Source organism: Podarcis cretensis, assembly GCF_951804945.1.
Source record: "Podarcis cretensis genome assembly, chromosome: 6".
Taxonomy (NCBI): domain Eukaryota; kingdom Metazoa; phylum Chordata; class Lepidosauria; order Squamata; family Lacertidae; genus Podarcis; species Podarcis cretensis.
Genome location: NC_137175.1, coordinates 43346560 through 43368389, shown reverse-complemented (window position 1 = coordinate 43368389; position 21830 = coordinate 43346560). Strand labels below are relative to the sequence as shown.

General features: G+C 44.7%; 1 protein-coding gene across 2 annotated transcripts in view; it reads right to left on the bottom strand.

Annotated features, from left to right (window-relative positions):
* The window catches only part of LRRN2 (leucine rich repeat neuronal 2), a 158029-nt gene that overhangs the window by 55154 nt on the left and 81045 nt on the right, over nucleotides 1–21830 (bottom strand). The window lies entirely within an intron of this gene.

Sequence of the window (21830 nt, the reverse complement as noted above, 5' to 3'; positions counted from 1 at the left end):
ACATTGTGAAATTTTGAGTTCTTGATGTGCCTTTAGCTCCATTCAGGCATTCAGTTGCCTTGCAAGAGAGCAAAAAAGAGTGAAGTCATAGTGGCAAGCCCCCCCCCCCCAGTGCATCACCCACCCTTACTTTATCACCCTCCATAAGTCGAAGGGCTCATTTCTGGAGTGGGGAGCACCCTGTACTCTGTCGTGTCAATGTTGGCATGAGAACAGGCACCATGGAGTGCACAGTTTGTCATTTCATACGCTGCCACCGCCGGTGTGTGTTTTCTACCGTTGTATGTTCTATTATTCTAGAACAATCAGGCTTTAAACCAAAAGAACAACCACCCCATTGGCTTTTAGATTGGTGGAAGATGTGAAATTGCAAGACGGAGAAAGCAAAGTAGAGATTTAAGCAGTGTGTAACAGTGTGGGAGGAGATAGCACTTGCACCACAGTGATCTGTGATATGTTACAAGAGTGTACCTCCTTTTAACTGTGCAGTGATGGAGGGTACAGTCTGGTGGTAGAACATTCATATTCTCTCTCTCTCTCCCTCTCCCCATCCCCCACTATTCCATGTTCAGAAGCCAACCAAGCTTGCTTGCTCGAGTGTTGGCAACAAGAAAACATTCTCCACTACATGTAAGAGCATCAGGCTAGATTAGCAGCACAATGTGCTCTATGTGGTACACACAACCCTTTCCTCCAACACCTCTTCAGAGGCTCCCAGCCGTTCAACATTTGTTGTCTGCAGTGGTTGCCTTGCTCTACCTAATACTTGGGCTGGCCTTCAGCTATGACAAACTACTACAATACATCATTTGTGCTCTTCATTGTAGATAAAAAAACCCTAAATAAGGCACATGGTGTTGGGTACACACAAGCAACTCACCATGAACTGAGAGAAGCTGGAAAACAACATGTTCAGGGTTCCCCACCTCCATGGCCACCACTAGGCACTGAAGTGGCCGAGAGAATAGGCCCTTAGTGTATACCCTCAGCTCCTTATATAAGGAAGAAGAAAAATTACATGTAGGCCTTCTTCCATCTGCTTTTGTCTTTTAGTTCAGGTGACAGAGGACTAGAAATGTTGCACTGGAGAGCTGTGAGCTCAGTTGCCCATGCAAGATGCAAAGAAAAAGAGCACAGTGTTTGAAAGCAGGGGAAGGCTTAGATCATTACACACGGACAGCCATGCATGACTCTCTGTTTCTTTTTCACACAGAGAATCCCGAGGACTTTTCATTCTCTTCGAAGATCACAGGCAGAAGACAAAATCTGTGAGAGCTGTACAGTTCAATCTTTTTAAAGAGAAGTGGGAGAGCACTGTGATCTGTGCTCCGGCTTGCCTAATTAAATGAAAGGTTGGGCAGATGGGAGCTTCCTTCTCATCGCATAACAGAATTGTGGCTTGTCCTGTCAAATGTGGTTCTCTTTAAAAAATATATATATGAACAAATGAAAGGAGAATTATCCTGCAATAGATTGCATCATATTGCATCTTCGGAAGCCTCACAAATGACTTGATCTTTAATAAGAAATGAATTCAGAAGTGGTTTGCTCCTGCCACAAAATATAATGCCTACTTTCTAGCATCAGATCAGCCTGGCACCAGGATCTTTCAGATGTTTATAAATATGAGCATAACTAGCAAAGCCATCCAAGAGGAAGACTGCTGGGCTGGAAGGGAAACAAGAGCCCCCCTGGGGATTCCCCCTCCTTTTCCCCGAGAAAGGATTTAAAGGGGAGAATAGAAAACCATACACCACAGGCCCTGTTCTGAGTTTTACACGCAGCAGGAAAGCCTTGGGGCTTTTTAGTTGGTAATGCATAGAGTCCTGTGTAATTCAGACATGATCAGCAGAGCACAGAAGTGACCAGAAATTCTCTTTATGAGCTACATACTGCCAGATTTTTCAAAGAGCCGTATTAGAATGTATTATTGTGATTAGATTATCCTAACGTATAAAGCCCAGGGAAGAATGTGCTCCCAACAGAACCCCATATCCATGCCACACTTGTTTTTGGTAGCAGTAACGTGCCCTACAAAGGCATACTGTTCAATTATCCTCTTGCCCTTTCTACCATGATGGATACAGATTCCTACTATGTGCTAAATTGGCATCTAATACGGCCAGGGGTAGTCATGTGGCACTGGAAATGTTGGGATTGAGTTATTACATGGTGCTAAAAATTTGTAGATAGATAGCAACTAAGAAGATAAGATTTATTGGATTGTGCATAAAGGTTTGAGTATGTGCAGAACTGCCACTAAGCTGTTATTCTGAACAATGCCCTAGACATAAACAAAGGTTCTGGTATACTGATTGGTCAGTTGGTAGTCCACAGCATAGGAAGCCAACTTATACTGTACAGGCAACTGGCTTTTTAGGAATTTGACGAGGATCAGGATCATTATCCGGAGCTTTGATGCATAATGTTTTCAAGGGTTCCAAGCACTGCTAATGCATTATCCTACAACCTCTAGAACAACCCTGCAAGATTGGTATGCATTATTGTTCCCAGTAACAAGTGTGTGTGTATGTGTGTATGTGTGTGTGTGTGTGTATGTGTCTCCTGAGGCTGAAAGAGATCTAGAACAGCTTCTCACAATCAACCAATGGGTTTATGGCACAGAAGAGATTCAAACTGGAAACTTCCTGATTCACAACTCAGTTGACTAGCCACCAGACCAGCATTCAGGGTCCCAAAGAAGACTTCCAAAAGAGAAAGGACATATATATATGAACAAATGAAAGGAGTGTTGGTGCTCATGTGCTGCGGGCAGAAGGTCCCAGCTCCAGTCCCTGAGCCATCTCCAGACTAGTGAAAAATACCAGGTAGCAGGTGATGTGAAAGTCTTCCTGCCTAAGATCCTAGATTGGTGATGCTGGTCAGAATAGAAAATACTAGGCTAGGTGAACAAGAAGTCTGATTTGGTATGTAGCAGCTTCCTAAATGACAGGGTTGTAGGAAGCTTGCCAATTCTCATGCTGATCACCATTAATTTGAATGCATCAGCCATGGCACAGAACCAGTAATCACAGCACAAAGCTCCTGCTCTAGTTGGTACCTTTTCTGAGAGGTAATTTACTTCTGTGTTTCCTTTTTGATGCTGCCTCAGCCACAGCTATTTAAAAGCAGTCTCCCACTAGCACAATGAAAAGGCACCTTCTTCGTCTACCCACCACAAGCACACTTCATCTGCCCGCAGTAGAGCAGAAAACGTAAAATTTTGCAGGGAGCCACATGCCCTCAGTGGGTGGGCTGAGTATTTCTAGGGTCATTTCGACTCCATAGGATCTGGGAAGTGCTGTTTAATAGGATCTCTAGGAGGTCTGAAGTACCTCTCTACTGTATCATTTCAAACAAGATTATTTTGTATTCAGGCACACCATCTAAGTACAGAATATATGTACCCCATCAGATGTGGAATGAACCAACTTCCATCGTTGGCATTGTTGTGTCCCTAGATAATGCATTCAGAAAAATATCGGCCTTACCAACTTCCATCGTTGGCATTGTTGCGTCCCTAGATAATGCATTCAGAAAAATATCAGCCTTAGAGACAAGCATCCAAAAATACATATTTGTTTTTCACCCTTGAAGCAGCACACATTTATTTTGAACTCTGAACATAGTCTACACCTTGGTATTCTTTTGTTAGGCTAAAAACCCACAATGCTCAGCTGATGTTCCATGAAGCCAATGACAGGAGATTACTTTCTGATAGGAGGAGATCTCACATGAGTGTTTTGACCTTAGAGCAGAGGTGGGCAACATGTGGTTCCCCAGATATCTTTGGAATACAACTCCAGGCTGTATGGTCAGTGGTCACAGGGATGATGCAAGTTCTAGTCCAATGCATCTGGAGAGCCACAGATCCCCCACCTTAGAGAATCTGATACGAAGGCAGAAAGGCTGCAGAAAGAGCAGTTTTGGAAGAGAAAGAGACTGAGAAATTCTAGTTGGAGTTAGGTAAGCATGCTGGGATGGTACCCAAATTGTTCTTTGGGGATTCCTTGTAGGAGTGCTAGTTTGCCGCTGCTTATGCTCTGCCAAGTATATTTAAAAGTAAAGCAAATATTACAAAGGCACCATAAGCTTCTAGTGTTATTTCTCATCCAACTGAAACTTAACCTGATACCACTGGCTCTGAAACCCCATACTGCTTGAGGAAGTAAGCAGTTCAAGTACAGCAATAGTTCATTTGATGGGACCCTCTCCCCTGCTCTGTCCAAGAGCCATAGGGTCAGAGAAAATGGCCCAGAAGTTACCAATTTCCAGATGCAGAAGCCTTTCTTCCTGGATTCTTGGTTTTTTTAATTCTCAGGTTGGTGTCGCTGCACGGATGCTGAGCTGTCAGCTCTGGCTGTGAAACAACACGACAGGGAAAGCATCCCTGTGACCCGATAATAGGCACAGGACGCTGTTTATGATAATGCCAGCAATAAAACCTAGAGAGATTTGACAGCATCCTTTTTTTGCTCCGGGAATGGATCAAAACTCCCCTGTGTGTCTGTCAGGCTGAGCAAAAACCTTTCATTTCTCAAAAATAATAATAATTCAGATTTTGGCTCCCTATGACAGATGCAATGAGATGACAGGCGACAAGCAAGGCTCATGGCATGTAATGTAGCATCTTTCCCAGCCCTTGAAGTGTGGGGGAAGCAAGTGACAGTGGATCTAATAAAGGACCAGTTCTCTATCTATCTGTGGAAGAAATTTTGGGGAACATGGACATGGGGAGGGGACAAGCTGGCCCGTCAATCCCTCATCTGGAGACAGTTGAAATCAGAGTGTTCTGCCCTTCTTCCAATGAGCTTGCAGCAATTAGGGTTGCTTTTTTCCATCACGTTGCCATACATCTGGATTTCCCCTGACATTTTGCCAATTCTGCAAAATTCCCCCCTGACACCATTTTTACACCTGAACACCAGGACATTTTCCTGATGTATGGCAAGCAATGTGGATTTGGCTATCTTCAGACTACCACATTTTTGGGAGAATTGGTTGGCTAGGAGTTGAACTACAACTCCTATTACCCCAAGGTAGAATGGCCATCATGAGTAGAGCGGATGAGAATTCAAGTTCAGGACATCTGGAGGGCACCAAGTTGCAGAAGGCTGCCCAAGGGCTACTGCTAACAAGGGCTACAACTAACAAGGTTAGTAGTAGCACTGAAGATGTTGCTCTATGTTGGCAGTCTCTGAGTTCTGCTCCTCTTCTACCCATGTCCTATCATGCATTTGCTGAGTCTCCACCCCACTGCCCTCCACCGCAAACAGACTGCACCCTTCACCATGACTGGCTTGAGAAAAGGTAGCAAGTTAAATACTGCCTCCCTCACCACCACCTCCTCAATCTAGATGCAACACTAGCTCAAGCTGCCAAATTACCAGGCAGTTTAAACACTCCACAAAAGAACAACCCCACACCACCCCTAAATGCAGAAGTTCTTTGGGGCTTCCAACACAACTCAGATCCAGATCCCATGCAGGGGCAGACTTTGGTCTTTCAAAGTTCAGCAGCACCCCGTGCAAGCCCAAAATTCGGTGCCCCCGTCTCTTACCTTCTGTTTTGCTCAATTCACTGTGTCATCTTTTGCCCCAGCATTGGGTTGTAACCAGAGTATTATCACCCATGGCAGCCATTTTGTGCTGGCACTCACATCTATATATGAGTACCATCACTTCATTTCTTATTCCCCCTCAAAACCCTGACTGGTTGTAGTTTTGGCCTTGTGGGACAAGTAGACAGAGCCAGAAACAAATTCTGTACCCCAGCTGCTAGACCAAGGATGGTGGATTTGTGGCTCTGCAGGTGTTTTTGGATCGCAGCTGCCATTGGCCACAGCCAGCATGGCCAATGCTCAGGGGTGGTGGGAGTTCTGGAGTCTAACAACACCTGGAGTGCCACAGGTTCCCCATGCCTGCAAGCAGTCACGTTTCAAGTCACACTGCAGCTTCCACCAACCTGCTCTTGGCATCTGCCCCACTGTTTCGGATTCCCATTTCTGCTCAGACTCAGCATGCACAGTGTTCAAATGGCAAAGTGTGAACTAGAATGCTGATAGCAGTGTTCATGCAAGTAAAATGAGGCTGGATGCTGAGATATGGCTGTGGGGTTTGATCTTTCTACACAGGCTTCCAGGATTGACAGCATCCCCCACACTCGGCATCTACATAACTTCCCTCTGACAACCAAAAGAAACAAACTACTCCTATATCATTAAATGGCAAAGCTCCTATTCATTTAATGGGAGACGGATCGCTGTCTCAGTATTTATGGGCCAAAGAGAAATGCAAAATGTAAGATTTCCCATTAGCTGTTTGCAGTAAATGGGCATAAAGAAAAACCTCATTCTTCCCCTTTAAGAGAAGAATTTTATATTTGACGCGCACACACAAATTCACAGAAAATTTAGTATCAACTTCATCACAGAAGAACATGATTTAATCAAACAGAGCTCTCATAGCACAACATGATTCTTCTGTAATGCATTAATCTTGCTGTAATATATTGATGGAATGCATAATCCAGAGAAAGTTAGTTATGCTTAAATCACACTGAAATCAATAGGGCTTAAGTTAGCTGTAAGTAACTTGGTTAATTGATTTCAATGGGACTTAAGCATGACTATTTCCTCTGTATTGTGGGGGTTCTATGATTGTGAAGAAGAGAAAATCACCCTGTGCAGGGAAAATGGGAGAATTTTCTTTTTCATTAACTTTTTAAATCCTTTCCTGATTCAGGAGTGAGAATGAGAGCAGACATTTCATGTGGGGCAGGAATTCCATTTGAGGGGCAAGGCAAATGATGGTTTATTTATTTATTACGTTTGCCCTCACATAAATGGTAGTTTCTTTGCATGTTTTAATAAGCAGGGCCTGCAACAAAATGTTGCAGCGTGGACAGCTCCTGTCCTGGATTCTACCAAGCCAGCCATTCCCTTTTCTAAAACTCCATTCCAGGTTCCCCCTGCCAAGTTTCTATTTCTGTATCCCCAAGAGTCATTCAACATTCCATGCACACTGAGCATGCTCAGTTCTCATTGAGTTGCTCGGTGCCCCTCCTTAGATTCTTCCACCCCACAAAACAAGATTTGTTGCACTTCTGCAAATGTTGGTGTTACTCCCAAAACCTGACAATGTCTCCCTTCTTCTTCAAACGAGGAGCCCACCCAGAGAATGACTTGGTGATTAATACCTAGAATTATTGTATTTTAGGAAGGAGCATTCAAGTCTAGAAGAGAGCCAAAGGCCAAATACTTATGCTTGACCTTGGTGGTAGAGTTGCACAACAGCTCTAACTTCTATAGCCATGAGTCTGCTGATTCACTTATTTGGCTGTCTGGCCCTACATTAGGAACACAAGAAGCTACTTTACTTGTTGTTGTTTAGTCATTTATTCATGTCCGACTCTTCGTGACCCCATGGACCAGAGCATGCCAGACACTCCTGTCTTCCACTGCCTCCCGCAGTTTGGTCAGACTCATGCTGGTAGCTTCGAGAACACTATCCAACCATCTCATCCTCTGTTGTCCCCTTCTCCTTGTGCCCTCCATCTTTCCCAACATCAGGGTCTTTTCCAGGGAGTCTTCTCTTCTCATGAGGTGGCCAAAGTATTAGAGCCTCAGCTTCAGGATCTGTCCTTCCAGTGAGCACTCAGGACTGATTTCCTTAAGAATGGATAGGTTTAATCTTCTTGCAGTCCATGGGACTCTCAAGAGTCTCCTCCAGCCTCCAGCACTATAATTCAAAAGCATCAATTCTTCGGCGATCAGCCTTCTTTATGGTCCAGCTCTCACTTCCATACATCACTACTGGGAAAACCATAGCTCATGCGAAAGGCTGGGCTGGATGAATCCCAAGCTGGAATTAAGATTGCCGGAAGAAATATCAACAACCTCAGATATGCAGATGACACAACCTTGATGGCAGAAAGTGAGGAGGAATTAATGAACCTTTTAATGAGGGTGAAAGAGGAGAGCGCAAAATATGGTCTGAAGCTCAACATCAAAAAAACCAAGATCATGGCCACTGGGCCCATCACCTCCTGGCAAATAGAAGGGAAAGAAATGGAGGCAGTGAGAGATTTTACTTTCTTGGGCTCCACGATGACATGATGGTGACAGCAGTCACAAAATTAAAATACGCCTGCTTCTTGGGAGAAAAGCTACTTTATACACCAGGTTAATTTCCTTCATTCATCGAGTCCAATATTTTCTACTGGCAGTAGGTCTTCGAAGCCTTAGACAGTGGTCTTCCCTGCTCCCTGTACCTATTAACTGGAGATGCTAGAGGTTGATTGTGGACTTATGCTGAGTACACACTGCACATATAAAGCGCATAGGGCAGGATTCCTCTAACTGGCCCCATCAGCGGAAGTTCTGTGCAGAGACTACCATTTGTGCAATGAGGTTTCTCCTTTCTCCTTCTCCCATGTGCCCTAGGTGCCGCCTTAAATTAGCTTTGGGGCTCAGGAGAACCACCAGAACAATGAAGGGGGGGGGGAGGGAGCAGAGTATTACTACATCTGGCAAAAGGGACTGCTTGTACAGACAGAACAATTGGAAGAGTGCAGTGTTTAATTCCACCCATGGCTTCACCCAGAGAATCCTGGGAAGTGTAGGCTATCTTTTCCAGAGCTACAATCCCTTAGCGCCCTTAAAAAAACTACAGTTCCCATGATTCTTTGGGGAAGACATGCACTTTCAAGTTATGGTGCATACGACACAGCTGTTCCATATGCAAAGCATGTTCCCTACTCACGGAGCTGCAATCCCTCCCTGTCAATAACTGCTCTGGTACTAAATCTCATAATTAAGATATAATTGCATCTTGAAACTACTAGCATTTTGGGAAGAGATTTTCTTAATCAGTGGTTTAGCTAGCTAATATTAGACCCCGGATTTAGTGGTTCTTTGTGGTGGCGGAGGAGCTTTAGACAGTCATCTGCACTATTTCAGATGCAAAGTACACATTAACCGTTTCTCTTTTCCACCCACCCCAATCCCTGCTTTGCAACCACTTCAGTGTTTCTGCTATAGAGCAAAATGCAGACAAAAAGAGTTTGTCAACTCTGATTATAATGATGTTGGTGTTGATAATGATGACAGTAATACTACGAATAATCACATAAATACTCTCAAGCACATGCAGTTTCACATTTTTTAAAACCCACTTGAATAACAGCACCATTATGACTGCAGGAATAAAGTTTATGTCTGTTACCTTGATGCTAAGGCAATTACCTTGTGTGCAAGCACCACCCTGTTGCAGGACAGGGTAATATAATTTTAAAGTAAAAATAATAAAATGAGGATTTGTAACAACACATGTGCCTGGCAGGCTGCCCCTCAACCGTAAGATTTAAAAAACAAAACCAAAACCAAGATGAAAGACAGGATGCTGCAGTGACCCACATGCCCATACTTGCCACTACTCTCATCCTCTACCACCAGAAGTGCCTTCTTCTGAAGCACATTGAGAAGGCCCAACACAACATCCTGACATAGCTCTGCACCCAAAACAAATACAAGACCTTGTTACGCAGATGCGATAGTTACAACATATAGAGCGCAACAGGCTGACAGGATGTACACCATATACAATCCTTGTATATGGTGTACATCCTGGATTTGATTCGTATGTTAGGAAGTAAGCTCCCTGGAGCTGGCACCTATATCTGTGACTCTCTGAGTGGTAGTCTGGGAAGTGGGAGGGTGAGCTGTGGGGAGCGTTGGGTGGTGCCCATTGGAACTGGTAGGCCAGAAAGCAGGGTGGGAAGTCCAGCAGTAGGTGAATCCAGAGCCAACAACAGGCAGGGCCAACTCATTCCAGCTCTGTCCCCAACCTCCTCCTCCTTGCTAAGTTCTACATGGGTACAATGGAGACCAAGGAGGATGAAGCTGATGGCCACTGCCATCCTCTGGGCGGGTTGGAAGGAAATAGGCATACAGGCAGGGTTTGAGGGCATACCCTGGAAGTGTCCAGGAAAAAACTAGACATCCCATTTTCCTTCTTATGAGAGAATGATAGCCATTTTGGTTGCCATGAGCTCGCACAATTTAGTGCTGTGACACCCCCATTTCCCAAAGTGCTTTTTTCGAGGTTGTGATTTTGCTTGGTGCCCCAAAATGTGTGTATTTTGACGCTGTGCCTGAAAAGGCACTTTTTCAGGGGGGAATCATGGTGTGAAATCAAGCAAGATCATGGCATCCAAAATGGCTGCCATTCTCTCACAAGAAAAAGCAGGAAGAAGTCGTCCAGGAAGATTGTGTCCTGGATTTTGCTGTTGGGGGTGTTAAAGGTTATGTGACGGCATATTGCAGTTGATGGGGCAGTGCCCCATTCACCCTCACAGACCAGCCTCCAGTGGCTATGGAGCCCTGAGGTCCAGGCCTAGCTGCCCCACTGCTCTTAATAAGAAAATGGGGGGTGGGGTGGATACAGACTCCTATGAACGTGTTTACTAGCATTGAGAAATCTCTGTCGTTTGGAAAGAATAGCTTTAAAGAATTTATTGGACTATCCCCTTGTAAGGTGGGACAAGCTACTCAGCTATACTAAGTCCTCATTTCCACCTTTGCTTTCTCTCCTCCTTTTCTCATATTTCACCAGCAAACCCTCCCCCTCCTCACAGCGGCTCCCACAACATGGCTGCCTCTTCTGGCTGCTGTAGCTATGGCAACCATGCTCTTCCCCCAACAAATGATTGGGGCTATGTCTCTCTCCTCAAATGCCCTCTGGCCTCCTCATTAGTTGTGGTGCTGGCTTTTCAGAAGCCTTGCATCCCCACAAGCCAGGAGCGAAGGCTTGGGTTTCAATAATGGGTAGTGGGGGGTGAAATGGGATGGGTTGGCGAGGAGATTCAGGAGCCAGAGCAGCAAGGCATGCTTGCCAATTCTGTGCACACTAAGGCTGGCAGGGCTGGCTCGGGGCAAGGCTTCAGCTGCTGCTCATTCTGACAGCGGATGCGCTTGTCACATGCCCAGTTTCACTGAGGCTGGCTCATGTTAGAGAAGCAATGAATGAAGGCAGCCGTTGTGCATTAAGAGCTCACTCCTGTACCAGGGAGGGCAATATAAATGCCTTGAAACAAGCACTGAACTCAGCAGAGCCTGTTTCTGTTTCGGTATAATTTATATTATCAAACTGCAATGAAATCCAAAGAGAAACCCTCAAATCTGAGGGCTTGTCTGCACTTCAGCCTGTCTCATTCCTAGAAACCACAAGTCTGAGCAGTTTTCTGCTTGTGCAGTTCTTTCCAGGCATGGGGCCGAGTGCTTTTGCCTTTGCCCCACTGCTTTCCCACAGAAAACCCACCCTTGAGGGCTAAATCAGAGCAAACAGCAATCCAGAGAAAACCCAATTGACGTTTGCTCCGATTCAGGGGGAAACAGCAGGTTTCCCCAGGGGAAAGTGGAAATGTGGATGAGCCCTTAATCTAGGTGACAGTGCATAAATAGTAGGCTCACGTGGGTTTCCAAATCATGCACATGCTTTTCAGCACAACCCTTTTATGCACAGATTGCCTTACAGGGATGTTTCCCCCAGACCTACATTTGCCATGGAATGAATCTGGATGCATACGTATAGAGCTTCGTGATAGGGCCACTCAGAGGCCGCGTCTGCCAGATGGAGTCAAACTTCCCCAGCTCTTTAGATGAGATTGCTCCTACATGCCATCCTGTCAAGTGAGATGCTGAATAATTCAAGCAAGACCCTGAACAGCCTGGAAGATACCTCTAGGTCTTGCTTAATGAGCTCATCATGGACTGCTCATCCAAGGATAACTTAAAGGTGGGATGACAGAAGACTCGGCTGAATACATAGCTCTAGCACTAGGTCCAGGAGTGCTTTTCTAAAGTAGCACCCATTAGAAGGGAAGGAGAGAGGGGGCTCCTCCATACTCAGCTGGATCCACTCCAGACTTGGAGGCATGCTGAGAAGTGGGTTGTTCAGGAGAGTCAGGATTCAATGTTCAGACTTGGCAAAATAAAAATAAAATGAAATGAAAAGCCATACATTTAGCTTTAAATTTGTATGTTGAAGGCAGTTGTATTTGTGGTTACAAAAAGAATTGTGTTCAACAGACTATGATAGTTTGCATGCAATATGTTTGCTTTCTCAGAAAGCTTTCTGGGGTGACTCATTGTGTCTATCACAATGAATTCATACCATTTGTGTACAGGGAAGCAGGGGATCTGCTTTCCTAACCTGAATCCAAGGGTTTTCCATTCTAAGACTGATTAAACTACAAAAGGCTAATACGCATTCCTTCTCTATGGAGTGTTATACACCGGTAGATGCTTAGGTTCTTAATTAGAAAACAACAACAGAAACAGCGGAAGTTTCCAAAATGGTACAGGACGTGAGGCATGTGGTGGCAGAGGTCATCGTTTTTTTCACAGACACAAGTGATTGTGATCCATGTCAATACAGTGCACACATGATGTTTCATGTGCTAGTGGAAGCGGTGGCCATCATATTCCCTCTCCCACACCTGATATAAAATTGAGATTTCAGTACTAGGAAATCTGATTATTCCAACAAGAGACACACTAGTTGTGTGAAGAACTTCAGATCCCCTGAGACAATTGAGTGATAGCTTCACATGTACCAATATGTGATTGTCTTGCTATGCAGTGGCGTAGCGTGGGGGGTGCAGGGGGGGCCGGCTGCACCGGGCGCAACATCTGGGGGTTAGGATTAGGGGGCGCTAATCCACGGGTCAGGGGGTGCAAATTACTTGCCTTACCCCGGATGCTGACAACCCACGCTACGCCACTGTTGCTATGTCCTTAGTTACAGCTAGACCTCTTTGGACAAGTGACTCTCTGGGTTCCTTGTAGGATTTATTTTTCATCTATCCAGCTTTCAGGGCCCGGCCACAGCAAAAAAAAACAAAACAAAAAAACAAAAAACAAAAAACAAAAAAACAAAAACAGCAATAGAAATGGAGGGTCTATATTAGAAGCTGCATCCATCCTGTTGTTGCTTTCAGCTTGAGATGGTTGCTTTAGAAATATTTACTCCCCAAGTAATTGCAGCTGACACCTGGTGAATGCTTTTCATTTCCCCTTTCCTTCACAGGTGACTGCCTGTGTTAGGATATTAATAGCTAAAGGTTGAGAGGGCTTGGGCTGCTTGTCCCAGCAGTGGATTGCTGAGAGCTTTCTTCGTAGCAGCCAGGAATCATTATACACCAAGTGTCTACTTTCAACAAATGAGTCGACTGGGTGGTAAGTACAGCAATTCTTTTGGTTACAGAAGAGAGGGGGACTCCACAAGCAAATGAGAAGCAGAGGGCTGTACACACCTAGCCTAGCTGGCAGCAGATTTGGCACTTGGTCCCATTTCTCTCTTCTGCCCCTGGAACTTCAGGCAAAGTTCGCTGAGCATCATTTATACGGTGCATTGATAATGGCCCAGCCATATCTTGCAGTGAGTCTGGAGAGCATTATACATTCAAGAGTGTGAGACACTTCGATAACAGTCAGGTGGAGAAGGAAATTTTAGACGAATGCAGGCGTTCATCATGTGTGGCAGCTGAGCTACACAAATAGAGTGAAATTCATGGCCTAAGTAACCTTGCTGGAGTGGCAGCTAATGTACGAGCTGCAGCCGTCTACTTCCAAGGCTTATGTTTGTGCTGGCTGAGTCACTGGATCTGCATGAAATGGGTCAGCCTTCATTTGGTTCAATTTCTGTGGATGCCCTGAAAATTCTTTGTAGTGATATGTACACCAATCCCTTCAACTACAAGCTGTTAATGTGAAGAGGAGGGGGAAAACAGAACTGCTACATCAGATATGGAAGGAAGGAAGGCAGTGCCCTACTATGGGTGGAAGTTATTTAAGCCGCTGCCTGTAATGTAAACCAGGGAGGGGTTTACCTGTGGCCTTCCAGATGTTGTTAGACTGCAACTCCCATCAGACTTGGTCAACATAGTCAATATTCAGGGATGAAAGGAATTGGAGGGCCAGAGATTTTCTGTCCCTTTTCCTGCAGACAAGGATTTCTATATTTCATCAAGAGGGAGAGAGAGAGATTCTATTGTTTCCAGTGTTTAGGACCATGCTTCATCATACCTGCTCCTTATCATACCTTTTACATTATTTTGAACGGCTTTTTAATTGTGTTTTTCAATTTTTCCCCCAAATTGTTTTTAATTGTTTTAACTTTTTATGTTTTGGGGGGGTTATTCGGCTGTTTCTGTTTAGATTTTGATTATGTATTTTGTGTTTTCATATTGAAATTTTATCTTGTGAACTACCCTGAAACCTGTGAGTATGGAGCGGGATATAAATTTAATAATACCTGCACATGCACTGCACTTTTCTCATGTGTGGCAGAAACCTTAGGATTCCCAGACTACAACCACTGGCTTTTATTGTTTTCAGTTGGCATGAATTAGATCTTCACACTAAGCACCATTTTTTCTACCTGGGATTCTAGGCTGCCCTGGCATGCCGGCTCATTTGCTCAGGGAAACTGGAATAGATGATGAGCCTATTGAAGTTAGTGGAAACTCAGTGTGAAGGTAATATAGGTGCATAGCCTTAGGAAATATACATACATGAATATTTATCCCCATTATTTCAGGGGGAACTATTTTGCATTGCTCCTGTATGCAATGGGACCTGTTTCTTAGTACCTCTCCTCATTGGGGTCTATATTTATCATAGATTGATACTATAGGGCAGGGGTCACTAATCCAGTGCCAGATTACCAATATTCAGAGTAGGCACCAGCCTATGAGCCCCGTGCCTTTTAGGGCCCCCACAACAATGGATCAATAATATTGATTTGATCTTGAAAAAAATTACAAAAATGTATTGGGAGATGTTTTGTGAGGGGAGCCCCAAGATTTCTACTGCCTAGGGGCCTCCACAACCTTTAATCCGGCACCAGACTTCTCTGTGTTGCTCCAGATGTTGTTGAATTCCAAATCCCATCAGCCCCAACCAGCATGACCCATGAGAGATGTACCTCAGCAACATCTGGAGAGCTGTAAGTTAGCTACTCCTGGTCTAGGGTGCACTAGTATGAGGAAGACTAGGAACTCTTTGATTTCCTCAAGAGTTTTCCTCTTCCACTTAACAGCCTTTTCATATGCTGCTTTAATAGGCTTTAAATCTTGAGACTTCCTCATGCCAGCGTAATTTTCCATCTGGGTTCATTTTGCTCATGGACCTTATGTAACAGTTTTCAGAGAGACAGCCGTGTTGTTCTTTTTCAGCAAAACCAGTGAGGAGCATTGTGGCATCTTAAAGGCGAACCAAATTTCTAATGCTAATCTTTAAAGGTGCCCCAAGACCCTTTGTTGTTCCATACGTTTACAAAATGTATAGATAGCTTTTCACCATGAAAACAGTCTCATGGTTTTCATGATGCTAGATACCCTTTGGAGCTGTATTTGCTTGTCTACTCTGATCTTCTAGGATTTATTACTCGCTCATCATTTTTATGCACTGCTCCTGTGTCAGGAGTTTGCCCATGACTGGAAGAAAGCATTATGGACACAGTTTCCTTCTCTCACATGTGAAGGCAGAATTTCCCATTGTGCCTTCAGTCTGGAAAATAATAATAATAATGGTGGTGGAGCTGGAGCAGCATTTATAGCATTTATAAGAGTTTACTTTCTCAGCCCTAGCCCTGATTAGGAAGATAATTGGGTTATCTATAATTTCCCAAGGTGGTAGCTACTAGATTATATATATATATAATCTCCACCCCCCCAAAAAAAACCCTTATTATTTCCAGAGAGTGGTAGGGGATGCTTTATCCCATGTTGATGGCCTTTCAGCCGATTCCCTGGTGGCCTGCTGGAATGTGGAGTTAACCAGGGCTATTGACTGTTTGGCTCTGAAGCGCCCTCTCTGATTGCATAGAGCCTGGACAGCCCCGTGGTTTTCCATGCATCTGAGGGCAATAAAACAATCTCTGAGATGGCTAGAGTGCCGGTGGCGGATAACTCATTCTGAATCTAACCGGACATGGGTTAGAGCTCAATTTCGAGCCTACCAAGTGGCGACCTTCTTCACCACCTCTGTTGCATCTGTGGTCAACAGCAGCAGGAGACTCTTTCAGGTGGTTCACAATTTAGCGGAACCACCTGCTCCATTGGGGCTCAGTACAGGCCACATGATCTCCTGCAATGATTTTGCAGTTTTTTGCAGATAAAGTCACTCAGATTCGTGGGAGCAGGGCCAGGGCGGGAGAGTGCTAGAGTCCTGTCTAGTCAAGTTGCATGGGATCAATTCCAATCTGTTACCTCCGAGAATGTGGACAGGCTGCTTGGACCAATGAAACCAACCACCTGTCTCCTTGATCCTTGCCCATCCTGACTTATAAAAGCTAGCCGAGAAGGGCTGGGCGATGGGCTTCGTGGGCTGGTGAATGCTTCACTCTGTGAGGGAGCCTTCCCAGACCTGCTGAAAGAGGCAGTTATCAAACCTCTTCTTAAAAAAACATCTTTAGATGTGGTCAATATGGCCAACTACTGCCCAGTCTCAAATCTTCCATTCTTGGGCAAGGTGACAGAGCGAGTGGTTGCTGAACAACTCCAGCCACGCCTGGAAGAAGCGGACCATTTTGATCCCTTCCAGTCGGGATTCAGGCCTCATCATGGGACTGAAACTGGTCTCATGGTTGCACTGGTTGATGATATTCAGCGGGCTAGGGACAAAGGTGAGAGCTGTTTCCTAGTTCTGCTGGACCTCTCAGCGGCTTTTGATACCATCGACCATAACATCCTTCTGGACCATGTAGAGGGGCTGGGAGCTGGGAGCACTGTTATACAGTGGTTCCGCTCCTTCCTCCTGGGCCATGTTCAGAAAGTGGGGGGGGGATGAGTGTTCAGACCCCTGGGCTCTCACTTGTGGGGTGCTCAGGGTTCTGTCCTGTGCCCCCTGCTTTTCAACATCTACATGCAGCCACTGGGAGAGATCATCAGGGGGTTTGGGCTGGGTGTTATCAATATGTGGATGATACCCAGCTCTACCTCTCTTTCAAATCGGAACCAGTGAAGGCGGTGAAGGTCCTGTGTGAGTGTCCTTTATGGGGTAACTGTGCCCCTAAAGGACCAGGTGCGCAGCCTGGGAGTCATTTTGGACTCACAGATGTCCATGGAGGTGCTGGTCAATTCTGTGTCCAGGGCAGCTGTTTACCAGCTTCATCTGGTATGCAGGCTGAGACCCTATCTGCCAGCGGACTGCCTCGCTAGCGTGGTGCACGCTCTGGTTATCTCTCGCTTGGACCACTGCAATGCACTCTATGTGGGGCTACCTTTGAAGGTCACCCGGAAACTACAACTAATCCAGAACACGGCAGCTAGACTGGTGACTGGGAGCGGCCGCCGAGACCACATAACACCGGTCTTGAAAGACCTGCATTGGCTCCCAGTACGTTTCCGAGCACAATTCAAAGTGTTGGTGTTGACCTTCAAAGTCCTAAACAGCCTCGGTCCAGTATATCTGAAGGAGCGTCTCTACCCCCATTGTTCTACCCCCAGACACTGAGGTCCAGCGCCGAGGGCCTTCTGGTGGTTCCCTCATTGAGAGAAGCCAAGTTATAGGGAACCAGGCAGAGGGCCTTCTCAGTAGTGGCACCCACCCTGTGGAACACCCTCCCACCAGATGTCAAAGAGAAAAACAACTACCAGACTTTTAGAAGACATCTGAAGGCAGCCCTGTTTAGGGAAGATTTTAATGTTTGATGGATTACTGTATTTTAATTTTTTTTGGAAGCTGCCCAGAGTGGCTGGGGAAGCCCAGCCAGATGGGCTGGGTATAAATAAATTATTATTATTATTATTATTATTATTATTATTATTATTATTATTTCATTGTAGATTCAGTTTTTATACCTTTTACTTCTTTCCTCCTGTGCACCAATTTGTAATTACTCCAATTACCAGGTCATGAGGTTGGGAGTTTCTGAAAGCTCACATTAAACAAACCAACTAACCAACTAACCAACCAACCTGGCTTGCTTTTTCTGAATTTGAGCTCTGAGAATTTTGCTTCCTTTTTGACTGAATTGTTAGAATACCTGGCCTTCTGGCTTATTAATGTTTCCTTTGAGCCTGATGCTAGGCTGGTGGAATAGCTAGGGACAGAGCAAAAGCAGGGACTGTAACAGCAGCAGGTGTTGGTGAGAAATAATATAGTAATGTACCTCTATTGGCCATGCCTGTCATGTTCTGCTTTTCAATGCAGAACACTAAGCTGGTGAGTAGGGGTTCTAGGTGGGATCCAAAGGATGAATCTTTTTCCAGTTCCAGAGAGGTGGGAACACACAAACAATGGAATTGTATTCACCAGCAAACTAGTGGTTATCAGCCCAATATTTTGATAATTAGTGGATAATTCTTTTATAACACAATTAAATCACAAAAGCGTAAATGCTACCATTTAGCTTTACAGTGGTGTCTGATAGAATAGCTGCTTACTCTTTATGCTAGGGCTGGAAAATTGGTAGCCCTCCAGATGTTGCTAGACTACAGCTCTCATCATCCCTGACTATTGGCTGTGCTCTCTAAGGCTGATGGGAGATGGGGTGTCTAGAAAGCACAAGTCTGAGCAGTTTTCCTTCTTCTCAGGGATACTAATTAAGCCTCTTGAATGCTTTAAGTCTGAAGGCTTCAAACATAAAATGGAATAAGTTGTCTCATCAACTGCCAAATACAAACTACCATTGCATGTTATCTATCAAACACCAAAGAGAAGCATCACTTTAAATGCTTTCTAAAAATGAATATTACCGCATGTCAGACATTATATATTTTAAATTATGACAAGTCATTGGTTTTCAAATTATCTACCAAGGAGCAATTGCGACCTATAAGCTCACGTGGAACCTAAATTCGGAATTCCCCAGAGCCCTGTGTGTGTGTTTGTGTATATAACAGACTACCACCTTTAGGATGGGAATGATACATTTCAACTTGTACAGGAAAATTAGTGTCTGGCTTTTGATTAGAGGCAATTTTGGTTATATCTGCATGCACTTTACATGCATGTAAATTCTCTTTTCCCATTTATATACTCGAAGCTTCCACCCCTGCTCACATTGCTTGCCACCCCGCCAAACCCATCACCCCCTTGCCAACCCCTCCCTTGCCACACACCCTGTCTCCTCACAGCTCCTTCAATACCCTCATCCCCACCTACCCACTTCACCCCATTGCCAATCCCCTCCTCCTGCAGCTCACCCAAAACTCCCCCTCCCACACAGTTTGCCCCAATCGCAAGATCCCTCTGTTGCTGCCACCATTTGCAGGGGAGATAGAAGTGAAGAGCAGAAAGCTTTTATTGGTAAATGCTTTGTGCTTGCCTGAATGAAAGATAAAGAGGGCCCTGTGAATGTCTACAAACCAGTCTACTGTACAAAGGTAAAAGTCTTGCTTTGGCCACTTTTGCCTCTGGCCCCACCTACCACTAGCATGTGGCCCCTCAAAGGTTTTTCAGAAGGGAATGTGGCCCTCAGGCTGGAAAAGGTTCCCTATCCTTTGGATAAACACACAACCCTGGAGCCCCTCTCAACACCCATTCCCTCTGCACACAAGGAACATGGGAAGAAAGCTACAAGGGTTGCCATCCTAAGATAAACATTTATACAAGCAGGAAGGATGCTATAACCTCCCTGAATATATTCTCCAATGGCTACTGGCAACAGCCCTCTCCTTTATTAACGCTGCCTTATAACTCACATACTTTACTTGTTTTTAGTTTACTTTTTGGATTTTTGTTGTCCTGATCTTTACAGCTCAAGGTGGTGCGCAAAAAGCAATTTATTATATCAAAACACGAGGAAACGGATCTGTAAAGCCTGCATCCAGCTAACCCATTTAAAAACCTTCATAGGATTAGACTACAAAAGAGCAGGCTGCAGGAAGGGATTTATAAGGTCATATTTTTTCAAGGAACGAGAGATTTAGGACATGGCAAGAGGTTGAAAGGGTGCTTGATACATCACTATCCCAAGAGCCACACACACACACACACACACACACACACACACACACACACACACACACTTTTTCAGGCAATCAGAACAGTGCCACACAGTATGAGGTTCATCTGAACTAAGTGGGAGGCTCAACAGCCCCATTGGGGATAAAGAGTGTTGTCTATCATACTTGGAGCTGACAGATAAGGCTGCAACCCTGATGAGATTCATGGCCTCGGGTTGTTTCTGTGACAGAACAAATCGCTACACTTGAATTGATAAGAGGAAGCCGCATATGGGAGAAGAATTAGCAGCAAGCAGAGTTCACCAAAGGATCTGATCCTGTGGGGCTCAATAAGAGTGCATTGCTCAGGACCGTACAAGAGAAGGCAGAATGGCACATTGCCCCCTGTGCAAAGGCATCACAATTTTTTGGCAGCCCCGATCTTCAAATCAGACATAACCGATTGGTAACATTTGATTAATTCCTCTTAAAGGAACCACTATCAACCTGATTTTGATTCTCTCCCAGCAGCCTGATTTAAATTGGTAATAGGCTTCCCTGTGGATGGATATAAACAATCTGTTCCCATGTTTAGAAAGATGTGTTAGGTATAAAGTCTTGTAAAGAGCTGCAGTATATCAATTCTCCTATCAACATATCATTCGAAAGCTTCAGAATTATTTGCCTGCTTTGCTTCGCAGTTTGCTTGTGAGGGGAAAAGTTATCTCCCCCACCCCACCCCCTGTGGGCAGAGAAGTAAACAGCCTACACAGGCATGAACAGGCTCACACAGAGCTGGAAACCATTCAGAGCATGTCATATATTATATATCTATTTACTGGATTTATATCCCACCTCTGCCTTCAAACATGGTTCTCCCCCTCCTCTTTATACAATATGAGGCAGCTTCCTCGGGAGGTAGTGGCTGTTAGGGACAGTGGAGGCTAGTCCATTAAGACACCACCAACCCTGGTCTGCCCTCAGCCAGCAGCCACTAGTCTGCCATCTTACTTACAACCAGGCGTTGCCCGTGAGTTGCCTCCTCCTTAGTCTTAGTCCTGCCCTAGTAGAACTCAACAGCGAGAAGCATGGAGACAAAACTAGAATTCATAGGCTCTTGACTCCACTCTATTGCTGGTCTCCCTGACTTTCTTTTTTTAAAAAAATAATTTTTATTAACTGGCCAATCACATCAAATTAAATCACATCATATAAATTCCGAATTACAAAGCCAAATTTTTAAATTTTGTTGGGGGAACCCATACTTCAAGATCCAAAGGGGAATTCAGATCATCTTCTTATTACTGCGTTAATGTCCAAATCAGTCCCAATCAGTCCAAACAAAGTTCATAATTCTATCCAGTCTTATCTTGGTGTTGCCACATCATATCTTGTTCGTATAATTTCTCTTTTTCTTTTACGATCTCTTCTGTTAGTCTCCTTAAGCCGATAGCAAGTGTAATAATCCTGTGTGGATTTCCCGTTCCTCCACTAAGTCCAGATGGTTTCCATATATCTCCTTCGTAGATAACATCACTTTTTCCATCGTAAATTTTGGCATTTGTCCCTCTTAAGTCCCACCGAGGAGTTGATTCACGATATGTAAACAACTCTATTTCTCTCTTTCTCCTCCCAGACCCAAGAGCTCCCACAATGCCTCACAAAATGGCGAACGGCATTTTTTCCTGACTGCGTCACTCCAAAACTCTTAGCTTTCCAGCTTCATCTTGAAACATTGCTTTGGATCGAAAGTTTATCTCCACACAGCCTTAAATCCACAGCTTAAGTCCTTAATTTCTGACTCATTAGGGGAGGGGGATTCTTGTTAAGTCACATAAAAAGGTAGAGGCAGGTTTCCCCCCCCCCCTCAGTCATTA